Raw genomic sequence first — 16356 nt, 5'->3', positions numbered from 1 at the left:
GAGAGCAGCTGGAGGACACTGACAGTTGGGAACTGACCTGTGGAATGGAGCTTCCTGGAAGATAGCGGGTGTTTGGCTATCCTGGTGGAGCAAGTGCACAGTCTGGCATTCACTGTCTTTTTAAAACAGTCTCTTCCAGCTACTTCTGTGAGCACCATCACGGGGAACTGAGAGCTGGACACATGCTTCTTCAGGAGCAGTCCCCACGCTAACCATTTCTCTGTGAACACATCCTCACTACTGGCACACTCATCCAGAGGCCATGTTTCTCAACACAATGCACTGCTTAGCTTCTCATTGGGGATATTTCATACCTATGGTTTGCTTAGTGCATGTGGAGACGGGACAAAATCCTTCCTAGGTTACCCTCCTTGGATACCATGCAGCTTATAGAGAAGAAGTGACTGTTCATCTCCTGAGATACCTGCCTCCCTACTCACCACGTTGAACTCTTGGTTCCGGGTCCTGCTGCTGAACACACAGCTGCTGAGGATCTGCTTACTCAGAGCTCTCCAAAACCTACCTGATCAAGTACCATCCTTAGCCAGCTCAGAAGAAAGAAGTGACCAGTTCTGCTCAGCCTCACACAGTTCTCTCAGGCAGGAATACGGCCGTCCTTTCAAAGGAGGAAATGGCTGTGGTGGACAGGACTTCTCAAAGCCAACTAGCAGCCAGCGAGGCTGGCAGTCAATATCCACTACTGCCAAGAAAATAATAATTAATTGTGGGCTAAATTGGGATTTGGCTGCATTAAAATCTTTTCACGTATCCGGTCAGTTGACTGCCAGTTTGTACTGGTACTTGGGAAGTCGGATGTGACTGGTCTCTTTTTGTTACTGGAAAAATAGCAGCAACCAGGATCAAATATGCAGGGCCAGGTTCATAGCCAGTAAGCAACCAAACTGAGGTTAAAACCCAAAATAGTAGGTATGCATGTCACAGACAATAAACAAGAAGCTGTGTTCCTATCTTTGTGAGCTAGCCAGAGTTAGCTAAATTAAGTTAAAATAACAGTGAGGGCAAAGCAACTTGGATATTAGATTAATTTAGGAAGTTGAAATCAAGCCTATAGAGGAAATTAGTTCATCTCATGACTGCTTTTGGTTCTCTCCCACTCATACCAAAGGGAAGATAATATATATGGGAGACAGAGAAAGCTGACACACTTGTATTTCATTACCTGTCCACTGCTGACAGAAACATATGCAGTGTGGCTACAAGTAATGGTTAACTTCAAAGCACTAAAAGCTGATTGTTGAACATGCCCCATCCTTTCTGCACATCAGTGGGCAGTTCCTGGAGCAGCCACTGGCCCAAGCCCAACTCCTCTGTGTTCCACCCTCCTCCTCATTACATAGAGAAATGATGCTGTAATCCCTCCCCATCATGTCCACCAGATTAACCATGAGATTCAATCTTCCTGTAATCGCACAGTCAATATTGCATTTCCCAGTTAGTGATATCATCCAGACTCATAACTGTCCCTTCCTACAAAGCTTTCAAGTCTGGACCCTGATTTTCTAAGGGTGCATCCCAAAGCCCTCTCAACACTGAGTGCTCAGCTTTTAACAAAAGCAACAGTCTTGCATATCTATGCTAATATTAATTTGTTTGGTGGCTGTAAGGAAAGAGTAATGTGCAGAATGACCTACAAATGAGTAGTGTCTGAAGAGCGTAGCCTGGGCCTGGTGGCTTATTCATATAAATAAATCAGAAGGATCTGGCAGAGCACACAGGGTCCTTGGAGTGTTTCTGTACAGCCTGTCTGAGCAACAAGCCCTTAACCACACACTCAAACAACCTCTGGGAGCACTCAGTCAATTTGGGCAACTAACAACCTGTCCTAAAACTAAGCCTTCCAGCATTTGCCATTCAGAAAAGGCTGTCAGCCAACGAAGCCAAAAGCTCCTGGAAATTCTACGACTTAAGAGGTTCCATCTTTGGAAAATCTTTTGTTTAGCTTTAGTTTTCCTTGTTTTGTAGGCAGGCCTCACACCCCCCACGCCCCCCACCCTCATTTGCAGGGACTTTAATCAGACAAGAGTTTTATTGGACTATTCTGAGAGAAGGCATTTAATTAATTCCAGACCTTTCTCTTCTTCCCTCTTTTGTTCAGCTTAGGTATACCATCTACATACCTGTCTGTAACAACTGAGGTAAAAATCCTACGAGACTTCTAAGAAGCTGGGTTCATCTTTCATTAGATCACAGCAGAACTGAACCGTATCCTCTCATTGCTAGACATTTTTTGAACTAGGCTTTTCCCGGTCTCACTGGGGTATGGATGTGAGCTGAAAAGCTTCACAGCGCATTAAGATTTCATGAGGGCCTAATTCTGTTCTCTCTTACACTGCCCTCAATTTTCAGTACACGGCGCTTCCCCTTTGGGGCCACGTAACTGAGGGTACAGTAAGGCCCTGAGTAGCCAAACTCCACTGAATGGGCCATCGAAAGCGGGTGTTCTGGCCATGTAATTTGTGATTTTTATCTTGAACAGACGAGAGTTTAGTATCATGACTTCATTCCTATTAGATAAGTGTTTTGGAGACAGGAAAGACATTTTGGCTTCTAGCAAAAACTTTTCTTCCAAATATGCTCTTTTCTTTGTTTGAGGGGAAAAAAACCCCAAACCAACCCAAAAAACCATGAAGAAGATGTTTTTGAAAGATCTTATTTTGTAGTAATTGGTCTATGTCTCTTCGTTGTTTTGGCAGGGCTAGGCTGCATCTGGTGCTTCTGTGTGAAGTCATGCAAGAAGGCACAGTATTCTCCCCGGCTTGGTCTGTCCTGTGTCAGGATATTATTGCAGACTTTTTGCTTTCCTGGGAGGTACCAGCTCAGAACAGGACCTGAATGTCTTGTAGACCTGGGATCAGCAAGGACTCTTTCTGGCTCAACATACCATTATTAGAAGAGTAGACAAGACAAAAAATTGCCATAGAATCAATTCCCTGTTCCCGCAAAGAGCTGTGGGCACCTCAGTTTCTCCTATTCCTGTCTGTAGCTTACAATTTAGTCAGCAGAAAAATAAGGGCTATGGTTTTAAGTAAAGTAGCTGATGAGAAACTGACTAGATGGAGGAGTTCTTAATTAAGTAATTAGACAAATAAGAGGGGAGAGGATTATATGATAGAAAATTATTAATAGAAAAAGTAGGTCAGGAATTTCTGTTCTCCCCATATCGTGACGCAAAAATAAAATGACATGCAATGAAGTTCAGAGGTGAGAAATGCAGAGCTAATGAGAGTGGTGTCGTGTAACTGGCAATTACCTCGTGGAAGCCTTTCACTCCTGGAAGTCCCTGATGCCAAGAATTTATCAAGTTTACCATTGAGATTAAACTATGCAGAATTATCATAGATAGAGATAACAACAGCTTTACAAGGCGAATTAAACCTTGCTTCTGGTTTTAATCCAGTCTTAACTATGAAGATGAACTCCTTCGGTTTTGACACCTGCATTTGAGCCACCTGGTAATGGCCACCATCTGAGATGGGTCACTGGAGCAGACACATCTGAGTCAGTGTGGTGGTTATAGTACTGTTATGTCCATAGAACAGCCTCCTATATACTTCATCTGGACTACAGGACAGAGTCCCATCCCAGGGACATTTACATGCTAGGCTTGCTCCAAGAGCTACAAATGGATGTAGCAGTTGAGTGCAGTTTCTCTGCAGCCACCAGAGATACCTGGTTGGAGGAGGGTTCGCCCCCTGCCACAAATATCAGCATCCTGAGTGAGATTTTGAGAGGCATCCATGTTACCTGTCTTAGAAAGCGGGCCATCTGTCTGTTGATGTTTAAGCCCCTGGGATACTTCTCATGTCACCAGGAGCTCAAAGATCTGAGGCCTCATTACTGCTGCTGTTCCATCAGAGCAGATTTGCTGCAAATGCACATTTTTTCTGCACCTTACATATTATTCTGGACATTCAAAGCCAACTCTCTCAAGCTGACCCAAGTGTATTATGGTGCATTTAAATCTGATGTAAATCATAAATTTGACTAGGACAAGCTGCTTTATATTTTCAATAAACTTTTGATTCATGTTTTTTAAGTGTGCTTTAGAATCTTACACACCTTCATCAAAACCAGATGATTTGATTATTTTCTATATTCATAGTACACCCTTGCTCTGCCTGCATGTTTACAGCAGCTATTAAAACAGGTGAAGGTCACCATGTGCTTCAGAAGGGTCGGAGTAATCTCATCCACTGGTAAAACATGTTCATTTTCAGCCCATTCCAGCAAGAGATGCAATAATCAAGAATCAAAACTATTGGATGCAGTTGTATTACCTGGAGCACAGGTAATGGAGGTCTTTTAGAGCTCGGTGACCTTCCCTTGTGACCGAGGTGATGACAGAGACTGATTTCCTGTCATATTTGAACGAGAGCTACAGCACCAATGTCAACTCAACTGGCTTTTCAACCCAGAGATTATTTCTATGTTCCTAAAGAAATATGTTTTATTTCCTCCTGGAAAGAACCTTCTGGGCTGTGCAGCTCTGGGATTTACTTACATGGACCTTCCCAATGTGGAGTGCTGAAATGCAGTTCATGCGGTAAAGGAACCTGCATTCTCTATTGATACAAAAGGGTGCATCTCATCCAACACCAACAGAGTCTGCTTGAGGCAAAACAGGTTTGAATTTTACTTGAAGATTTTGAAAACATCAGCATCTATCAAAGTAGGTTCAGATTTGGGATTCTCTGTGGCAAGCACACTGTGGTGTTACATACTGGAAATACAAGCTCCCAACTGGTAGAGATTACAGTCTTGAGTTTACGACGGCTTTTAAGCCTCTTCCAGCAAGAAATAAAAGAAGGCCATTGACAAGGATCCAAACTACTGGATACAATTATAGTACCAGGAGCATGAAGATGTGAAACTATGATGATCTCATTACCTATAGGTATCAATTTAGAGTCACTCACAGTAATACCTCACCATGATAACTTTCTTTGTTGGCAGAAGTGAAAGTTTGGAGAAACTTTCATGTGAATGTTAATTATTTTTAAAATTAATCCACTTAGGAATGGAGCTCTTACTCACACTGCCTGGCACCCTTTTCAAGTGCCTGCAGCCCTGGTGAAACCTGAGACATCTAGGATCTGTCTCTGCTGAGAAGCCATTGCTTCATGCAACAAGCCTCCAAGCCCTGTTTCCACAAGTGTCCAGATCAGAGACCTAGGTGAAGCACCCCACACCTCTCTTCTAGACCACGCATTCAGGCATGCTTTCCATGAAAATGCAGGCAGCAGAGTGACAGGAAGAGGAAGCGCCTGGCTCTGGCCCTGATACGGAGTCAGGATACAGTTGTAGTGCGCACCTGGCCCTGGCAAGAGGTCCACCACTTCTGACACAGCTGATCTAAGTCTGACTAAAGACACAGCCCTATCCCCCATTTCCTCATCGCCATTCCTGGCATGGAGTTGCATCCTCTCCGCTGCACCAGCACTTCCAGTCAAATGCCTGCTTGCTTAATTGGTTTGAGTCACTGCACTTCCATTTCTTTTTTCTTCTGGGTTAGTCCTCTGCCACGTGTGTGAGCTGGGTGGTTTCCTCACTGGGCACCTGAGAGAGGACAGAGCAGGGAGCGGGAGGAGAGAGAAAAGGATCAGGATTTTCCCCCTTGGCAGCAGCAAGCTGTAGATCAGCTCAACTACAACATGAAACCTCACCCTACTACATACAGCTTATCCTGAGGGCATGGCCAGGGGAAGTCCTTTCCAGTTTCACTTACAACTCTATGCTTCTCAGCCTTTTCACCTTACATACTTTTATAGTATGTTGTAACACAGCCACTTCATTTAAATTGAAAGGTGTTTCCCCTTCCTAAGTGTGGTGAAGGCTTTGGAAAAACTTGTTCACACAAGGGGAGGAGGAAATTAAAAACACACACACACACAAACAAGCAAAAAAATAGAAAAGCCAGAGATTACATTGGCCCGTAAAGGAGCAAATTATACATGCTCTTCTTACCCAGCTTTTTAAAAAAAATAAGGCTTATGTCAAAAAATGAGGTTTAAAAGAGCCCCCAAGCATCTCTCAACCTGAGTAATCAGTGCTTCCACAGTAGGTCACTAGAGGTCTTGCTGACCTTGGCAGTATGACAGGAGGGGGAAGGTGCATTTTCACACACCTCCCTGTTCTTAAGCTTTCTCCAGCATGAGGGAAACCAAACAAGCCTTTCGTTAACAGAAGACAAACATCTCTTTCCCTCCCTCTTCCCAGTCTTTTATGGTAACAGTAATTTCTCGGTTTTCACGATGCTTTCCATCCCAAAGGGTCTGAAATAACTTTACAAGATATTTACAGGAATCTCTTCACCCACCAGTGAAATATTGCTAGCTCTGCAGCTGAGCGTAGCACCATCTCTTTAACAGCTTTACGGTGGTGTTACACTAAAATTTAGGGGAGAAAGAGAATCTTGTAGCCAGTTGAAAATGCTGTGAGGATTTGCAATAGCTGGGTCGTATGAACTGATCTACCCTGGAAATCAGTTAGCACGTTGTAGAAAGCTCTCCCAGCAGACATGGGATTTTGAAAATTGGCAAGAACACGCTTCAGTTGGGAAAGTGGGAGAGAGGACAACCCCCATTAGGGGGAGCTCTGCTACATTTTGCCATACATTAGCTTCTCTTGCCAACTATCACCAGTCTTGGGTCGGGGTTTTTTTTTTTTACTTTTGCACCAAGTATCAGAACCTCTAGGTAGACCATTTAAAAAAGATTCAGACCCCAATTCTCTTTCATTTTAATCAAAGTTAACCCCCTGATTTTAAGGAATCAAACTCCCTAGGCAGCTTAGAAAATCACAAGGATGATGCATAACAGCCTAATAATATAATTTTGCATATGGATAAACTCAGTGTTGTCTCAGGTAAATACGGTTGCAAGCACAGACTTACTGACTGGGCACCTCCTAGAGAAGGAGGTGAAGGTGAGTTTCATTAGCCAGCAATTACTTGAAAAAGTTTATTCTCTTCATTCCTTTGATGCCTTTACTTGCCCTTGCTGAAGTTACTTAATAGGTATCTGTAGGGGTTTTTTTCTACCTGCCCTTAGGAAAAATGGATCTGTACAAGTCACTGCTACTCAAGTGGCAGTGCTGGAGAAAACAAGGGACCTTCTGTAACCATGTTGCCTAAAATAAGCAGTAGTTCAACCACAGACACCTGACCTATAACATGTGCCAGGGCTGGGTTTTTTGTGGCTTTGATGGGTTTGGTATAGAATAGTAAGCTTAACTAATTCAGTAGAACTCAGTGTGATGAACACAGAGTTGTTCTCTAAGGCATTATGAATAATCCATGTTGGGCAGTTCTTGGGATATTTACTGCACAAACACACAGACCTAGTTTAACAGAGATAATGCTAAAAAAAACCTGAAGGAAAGCAACTCAAGATAAGCCACATCTCAGTAAAATACTTAAGTGTTGTTAAAAGACAATGCCAGACAGGGAAACAAACAGTAGCACAAGAGTAGAAGGGCTGAAGCGGTTTAAAGAGACTTGCAAGAATGGCAACTGTTAGAGCCCTTCACCTGACCCAGGCATCCAAGGCACATCTAGAGATGTTAGTTCAGCCCACAGGGTGTCAGGCCCTGGTCTTAGAGCAAAACAAATGTATGTACTGCCTTCGTGATCCTTTAGCAGCCAGTCATCTTCATTGAGCTTGTTCCTCCTGTGAAGCAAAACCAACAACTTTGGTTACTGTCTTCTGCAGTGTCAGACTTTCACAGCAAAGAGCCATGGCTTACAAATTGAGCTGTGAAGGGATCCTGGCTAAGCACAGCCAGTATACGTGGTGTGTCCCTGAATCCACATGGGAGATGTTGAATCCCTGCATCCAGATTTTTAAGTACAGCATCATTATAGAGGCAAGATTACAACCACTGCACACACCAGCTACTTCTGCTCTCCAGAGTGATTTTTTCCCATACTCTTTGACCACACATGACATTTGGGTAAGATGGTTTCCAGCAATTAATTTCATCTGCAAAGTTAAATAAAACTTCATCAATGCCAAGTGATATCCTAAACAAAATTCAGTCTACTCTAGAATAAAAGTAAAGGAAACCCGCTCTGGAAAAACAGACTGTGATTTCTGAGAAGTTACAACAACAAACAGGCAGCGGAGTGGTAAATAGAGTGCTGCAACCATCTTCTGTGACTCTAAGGTGAATTTCTGCCTTTCTGCATCCTCCTGAGTACGTATTTGGTGATAGCAGCTCTGTAAAATATTTGTAGTTCCTTTACTGTGGGCATCACTGATGTTATGCACATAGACAACCATCTGTACCTTTTATTTCACAGAAGGCTCAAAATTCATCCATGCTTCCAGTATATCTTGGGACTATGTCTAGCCACAGAAACTACTTCAGCTGATCAAAATATAGTTTCACAAAATAGTTGCCTATCTCTGTGTCTGTCAAGGAATAGAAAGTGATTAACACAGTTAAGTGGTAAGGAAAAAAACACTCTAACCTTCTAATCGAGGGACTTCAAAGATGTCTAGGAAAGAGGATACTTGACAATGAGAAAATTGGATCTGCATCTCAAAAACATTGTTAACAGTAAACGGAAAGACTTTGCTAAAGGATCCTTTTACAGTAGCTTTCTGTTGCTCTCTGTCCATGCAAACACCCGTGCACATCCAGGGGAAATGGCACTGCAATTTGGGGAGTTCAGTTACTCATTGCAGTACATGGCATTCACAATTTTATCATGAAGTAATACGGTTTTGTGGAATTTCATTCCTCACCAGTGTTTCAGTGTCTTCAAATGAGATCCATCTGCAAGAATGTATTTCTAGTTTCTAGGCATGTTTCAGGTAGATTTTTGAAGTGAAGTAAAAAGGCGAAAATGTATTTTCTCTTGTTCACATGTAAGTGCAAAATCAGCTTTTCTCTCCAGCGCTACAGATAATAATGAACAGCTCAAAAATCTCATCGATGGGCATGGGCTGTCCATTTCAAGAAAAGCTGAAATGAGGGAGAGAGGAATGAGTGGGAGAGAAATGTTTTATGTTGTTTTGGTTTTTATTTTATTGCTAGAAACTGCTGTCTCTTTACATTTTCTTCTCCTGAAAAAGAGGTTGTGCTCAGTGGCTAAATCTGTCCTCTCAAGGGAGCACGCATTACTACTGCAGCGGCAGGGGTGGAGGCAGCCCAAGCCCAGAGTCAGTCTCAGACAGTAATCAGCCTTCTTCCTAATACCATGAACGCCATTCCAACTTCTTCTTGGTTTATTGCTATCTTATTATAACAGGGGAAAAAAATAAAGGAAGTTACAAGAACTGAATGATAAATTATGATTAAGCATATAAAGCCGAGACAGAAAGAAAGAAAGAGTGAATTATTTAAAGACTTGCTCAGGTCTATACAGCAGTGTTCAGGCTACATTCTTGTGCTGTTTTAACCTTTTTGCTCTGATTCCAGGCCTGTAGCTTTGGAGTGTCCATAGTATTTTGGTTTTCATTAGGATGTGGTGAAAACACACATTTTTTACTAGCACAGGAAGTTCCATCAGCCTTAGTCCTTTAGTTTTGCCCTGTTGTCTTTTTCTTCTCCTTACCTTTCCTATCATTGTAGAAGCTTGACAGGGCACGGGATAGGTGATTTAGAGACAGCTCTGGATTCTTCCATACTTCCTTTATTAAATGGAACAAGATACTTAATTAGTTCATCATAACTGACCTGGATGAAGCTTTCATTGTTAAGTTTGTCAGCTGTCCACATCTGGTGGAGTACTCTAATGGTATTGCTCTCATATTCCTCCTATATATATAGAGAGAGGCCTTATGAATCCATGCCAGTTGCCCTCTCTCTGCTCCTCTAAGCTAGAATGTAGAGGCATCCATGCTTTCCCTTGAATCTCTCTCAAAGGGGTATTTCCCAGTTGAGAAGAGCATAAGAAACGTAATATAGCCAGAGCTACGTTGTCTGCATGGAACTCAAATGCACAGCAGAAGGAGGAAATCTGAAAAGTGCAGAGGCTATGCAGGCTCCCTAAAATAGAAATGAAGATGTTAAGGTGAGTCGCAGGGACGGACTCTTCTGGAAGCATGCACAAAGTCAAAGAATATAAGGAACTGGTGTGCTAATGCAGCCCACTATCCAACCCACAAGCATCTCATTTAGCTACAAGGGCTGTGGCACCCAAGCAGAATACAAAAATAATAATGATCCAAATAAAAGCCTAACCTTTGTCCAGTAATGAACAACTGTTATCGTTAGCTTAGTGACACGTGTGCTTAGTGACACGTAGTGCATATGAATGAACATCATCCCAGATCCAGAATCCTACAAGTCTAGTATGAAGTTTCAGACTTTTGGTTTAGACATTTATGTGAGTGAGTTTGAGAAGTTTTTCAGTTTGTTTTGGTTTGGGTTTTGGTGTTGGAGAGATGAGAAATATCTTGTGATTCACTATTATTGCTGTGCTTTCGTAGGTAAACTTCCATCATTGGGTAGAACATTTAATGGGGAGAGTGGCTGAAGCGACAATACAAAGTGTGGATCAAAAAATAAAAAACCCCACTGGGGGACAGTGGGTAGAGCAGGTGGGCAGGGCTGACACACACTGACAGCCAGAACTCCATATGCTGTCTCCTCAACCATCTACGTTCATCACTGATAAAATGAAGGCAGCTAGCTGTGAGGGTATCGGGCAGTCCATCCCCCAAGTACAGAAGTCACAGCTATTTAACACGTGCATTTTCCAAGAGTCAGCACAGGGCTTGCACGGGTACAGCACAAGCTATGTCACACGTTCCTGCTAATGACCTAAAGGACGATGCTCTCACAGAAGAGGAAGGGAAAATTAATCTTCACCACAATTGTTCCATTTCTCAAACTTCTTTTCAGCAAAGATATAAATTGTGCCAAATATCTATCAGTTTTATGATGACAAGACCATCAAACTTGTTTCATTAAACACCCTCCCCCCCTCTTACAACTGTCTAAACAAGATTTTTCCATTTAGTACCCTATCAATCCAGAGTTATGATTATTCAGTAACTGAGGGGATCTCTTGTATTTAAATATTAATGTTTGTGTAGTTATTAAAGTATTTGATGATTTGTCCAGGGGCACTGTAAAATTAAATATAGCATGTCATTTATGGTAATACAGAGGAGAATAATAAAAAATCTTTTTCATTCTGGTTTTGAGTCTGGCTCTGCATGTTACTTTTAGTGCTTACTTGATGGTTTGGGGTATTGTGTGTTTTTAAACCCTTTTAAATGTAGGATTTCAGAGCATATTGTTAGGAGCATATAAAAGATTATCTCCCAAGTTATGACTTTGTGTTGCTGTGTATAAGCCATTGTCTGACAGTTATACCGCTGAAGGGGAAGGCAGTTTTCCAAAAAATACTTACCGTGTATTGGATGTAGCAGTACAGTAAGCCCATAAATATTTTGGGGACCTCACTTTGGTCCACACTGTATTTGCTTTCAGAAATCACCTCAGCCTACTGGAGCAGAAATGTGTATGTGTAATTAGGCTTTTCAAGTTATGTATATTTAAAGAACATTATTTAGGCACTCCTCTGTGACTCTATAAAGAACAAAAGAGACAGTGAGCAGGAGGGAGAGAGAGAACAGCTTACTGAGGCAAGTGCCTGCCTGGCATTTGTATGTATACAGGTGCATGGCTTCTTCATGGATAGGTTTTTGAGGTGGGATGGTGGGAAAAAAGTGCCTATGTTTGGCTCATTCTGCTGGGAAACATCTTTCTGCCCATTTAAAAACAACAGGAGATAAAAATTACTTTTGTAAGGTCACTCAGAGACAGAGCCAAGAATAGAAAGCAGGTCACATAAATCCAAGCACTTTCTATGAGACCAGACTGGTATTTCCTGCTGGAAAAAATAAAATCAGTTAAAATTTTGAATGACTGCTTTTACTGCACAACAGAGGGAGTTTGATTGAGATCTCCTTCAGCTTTTTTGTATAGGTCAGTGGCTAATGACGGACAGCTGTCATAGGATGCATCCCTTCTTGGTAAAAAGGTGTAGCAAATATATATTTTTAAAATATACCTGGAAAACTGAATTAATATAGTTACAGCAGAAGCACTTGTTACATTTAAGGTTGATTTATTATTTTCATTCTAAGCCTATTTTTAAAGCTGATCATTGTTTTCCAAGTGTGTATATATGTATGGATGTGTGAAATGTGGCCAAATTACAGTAAAGCAGCTTTATTTATAAATTGCAAGAATGCATAAGCCAGGACATTCACTTAGCGTTCTCAGTGTACCAATAACTCACCTGTCTTCTTAATGCTCAGTACAGAGAACTGCTGTACTTTATGCTAACTGACGGTAAGATACGGGGTGCGTTATTTTTCGCTGGCTTGACTGGAAACACTTCACAGGAGGTTTGGGCTCCTCATTATGTAACAGCAATTTAGAAAATTTTAATTAAGGATGTATATGCATGTTAAGACATCCGGATTATGGTTCCAATCCAAAGCTCACTGCAGGCAATGGAAAGACTCCTATCAAGTACATGAATTGCTTGATCAAAATCCAAACGCTTACATCAATTAGGGTTACTGCCTTTTTCAAAGGAAAGATTAATCTGGGCAGAGCTCGGTGCTACCACAACGAGGCTGCTTCCCATTTCAAACCGACCTGTGTGTTTACATTACAGTTTGGTACGCGGTGTGGATACGTGCAGCTACCCTGCCCAGGCTGCCTGAGAGGGCTGGAACAACGGAAATCTGATCAAGGATCTGTAGCCTCGGGAATGGTGTGTGGAGCGGGCTTCACCTGAGCAGTGAAGGATGGAGACCGCATTGATCAGAGACAAATGTGGTATGTAAATCTTCACTCCTTTGCTGTGTTTCAGCTGGGTCTTAAGGCACGTACGCAAACACAGTGAGAGTTTTAGCTGAACACCAAGGAAGAGTACAAGCCGCTTCTGCACGGGGCTGTAACAGCTGCAGAGCACAGAACTGGGGTCTGTGTATGTCATGTTAGTGTTAGGAGCCTGTCCTCTCAACCTCCTGTAGAATAGCCAAGACACACAGGGTTTTCGTCAAAGACTTTGAAAAACAGATGCTCTTACAACCTTAGAATTGCAACAGCTTCTACCAAACAGCTCTATCAAAACACACCTGTCATCTTCTGCCTCAGCACTTCACTCCAGTCACCTCTCTTCACTGTCACTGCATGTCTATACCTTGCATTTCACTTCAGACTCAAATTCGCTTCAAGGTTCTCTCTTCAGGGCTTACCCCTGTCTCATCCATCACGATTTCATACAGCAAATTAGAATCCTTAGCTTTCACCTCAGTTTTACCAAAGGTGAAATTCTTTTCATCCCATTTTCTTATGAAGGTATTTTCCCCATGCTTCTGCACCCACATGAGAAGACGACCTTAAAAAAAATCTGCCTGGTCACTTTGTCAACCTCCTTCAAATCATTCCCTTACTCTTACTGTTGTGATGACTAAAAAATTATCAGAGGATGGTTAAACAGCTGGTGTGCTATGACCACCACTTCTTATAGTAATTGTAATCCTCTCACTGTAACCTCGTGATGTCTCTGTCTCTTTGTTGTATCCATCTGTTGTCTCTTATCTTATACTTGGACTGCAAAATATCTGGGATAGGGACCAGCCTTTCTCACTCACATGTACATACACACATACAAATGGGCCTAGTGCCTTGCACCCCAGCATCCCTGCCACCATCGCTGCTGGGTTCCCTGGCTCTTACCTTAAGCACGGCTAAATGACAATATTTTTTTCAGAAAATGGATTGGAAGATAATAATACACACATAAGTGATGCATCTACTCTGTTTTCTTATAAGAAATTACTCATTTTAGATGCATTTATGTCAGTGCATGATATTCCAGATATATGGAGATACAGGTCATGCATCAAACCTCAGCGTATTGTTAACCAGCTACTGGAAATTAGTGCACTGCACATTATTATGTACCTCTAATATTTGGATAATAATTCTCCACCTCACAGGGATGTTGCAAGGACTGGTTAACAAACTAGTATTTATAAATTGCTTTGAAGATTAAAAGAGTGATCTAAATGTACATTTTTATTAATATTATTAATAATAAAACATATTTATTTAAACTTGTCAGAATCACTAACTATGGGTTGTTTGGGGTTTTTTTAATGTAGCAATGGAGTTCTCTGCATGCCAAGAAGGACTTTGTGATTTTTATTGGGCAAATATGTTTCCCCAGCAGCACGGTCCCCTCCTCTTGCTACTTACATATATAAGAAATCATCAGTTGGTGTTATTCAAACTTTGTATCTTCCTCTTTGTAGCCACTAGAAATGTCACCATGACCAAAGTTTACCAGAGAGGTGAAGTCTTCTTGTTGTAGTTAGAGCTGTGCAAATCCCAAGTTGTGATTCAACAGGTAAGGAAGAGAATTGTTGTTTAAAGAACTCCTGCTAATGGACAGGCAAAGAGTCCTCATTCCACAGCCCATGCAGAGCAGTCCTGAACAGCCTGCCTCTACAAGTTAACACTCTGCAGTAATTTCAGGTTGTCACCATGTAGGTGATATAAAGTGAAATGGTACAAGAAAACTAAAGCAAAGCAATTTATAGCAAAGCGTGCCCCAGCCCCAGAGGGCACTGCCCACTTTTGAGCCCTTTCTAGCCCTTTCCACTGCGCTCAGATGGATGAGTCCCCAAAGGGCAGCGGTCCGAATGAGCTGCCCCTCTGCCTGTTCCATTCAGAAGCTCAGTGTGCAGACACAGGGAAGTCCTGTGTGAAGGACACGCTTCTCCTCACCAGCTGCCTTTAAGCTCTAAACCTGGCACTCAGGTAAATATCCCTGACACTTCTGGAAAAATGCCTTTGATCATGGTATTCTACTATGTAGCTGGGTAGCAGTTGGCATTATCAGACCTAAGTTGTCTAGACCAAAGCTCAGTGATGAAAGAAGCTAAAGGAAATAAAGCATACTGATTAAAACGACATGTTTTGCCCTACCACCCTATTAACATGACAGGAGCACTGTAGTAATTTCCATTCACCGACAGGACACACACATCTACAGAGCCATAGAGGAAGTTGCAACACACACATCGGGTAGGAAGAAATTACTTGATCAAATGTTGGAGAGAGGACAGATCAAATGATGCCACATGGAAAATTATGGTTTGGAATGAAAAAGTGGTCCATTTAACAGTACATAAAGTCTCTGTAATATGCATAAAATCAGCAGCTAGCAGATGTTTTCTGACACAGTGCATCTGCATGAAGCTGAGGCGCATTCAGTTCCTCTGTAGTAGCAATGCACAGAGCAGATATAATGGCAGACCCTCCAGACAGATGAAGGCAGCCCTGCCCTTCTTTAAAAATAACAATAAATAATAACTTGTATTAATTAGCAATCGGGGATGTAATGACCGACTTGGGTGCAATTGTGGGAGGTATCACACAGAAGATGAAAGGAAAACCTAGTATCTATTGGTAACATAGGGTGCAGGAAAAAAATCTTCCTGTTTGGTAAAATCTTCCTTTAAAATAGCACTTTGGGGGTTAAAACTCTCCATTCTCACTTTATGGTCAAAGGCAACTTCTTTTAAATCTCAGGAGAATTTCTTTAGCCATTTTAAATCTGCAGAAGTGCAAAGGAAAATATTTTTCTATATTTTAAAATAGTATTGCACATTTTATTTCATAAAGGTGGCTGCATTTTGGGAAAGTATGTGTCCTGAGTGTGACAGTTCATTTAAAGGACTGATACTTTGAGAACATTTTTCTTTCTTGAGGCTACTTGCTAGTTGGGAGCTTATGGAGGAAATTGCAGTGCAGTCCTGCCTCAGCCTTCTCTGGTATCCTAAATAGCCATTCGTGCTATCCATGACACAATATAGGCAGTGAGGTCTTCATAGTTCGATCTTTGTTCTTCAGTGGTTTTACCAGAAGAGAATGAATGAGAGATTTAAAATGTCAGAATTAATGCTTAACTGGCCATGATTACTGTAACTGATAAAAATATGGAGGTTCTCAGTACTTTGAATTGTTATTTAAGGTCACCTGCACACTCAGGCAGAAGCCAATGTACCAGCATGATGGGGATTATCTTAGAATCCACCAGCACTTGTGACCAATGAATCTATTTCAAATCAGTATGTGAAGACTGAAGCCAGTTGAACAAAGCACTGCAGTGCCTGATGACCAGACTCAGCTGAGAAGCATCCAGTTTTGGGCACAATGACTTTTTGTCTCGGACGCAGTATGGCCATGTTTGTGGCTTCCAAAGGATGGTAGGCATCAGGGAAGGAGACGTTAAAAGCTTCCAGCATGCATAGTACAATCTTTACAGAAATCAGCTATCTTAAGCCACTATAT

This window comes from Gallinula chloropus (genome assembly GCF_964237585.1).
Source record: "Gallinula chloropus genome assembly, chromosome: 3".
Classification (NCBI taxonomy): domain Eukaryota; kingdom Metazoa; phylum Chordata; class Aves; order Gruiformes; family Rallidae; genus Gallinula; species Gallinula chloropus.
This window is presented reverse-complemented; position numbering follows the sequence as displayed.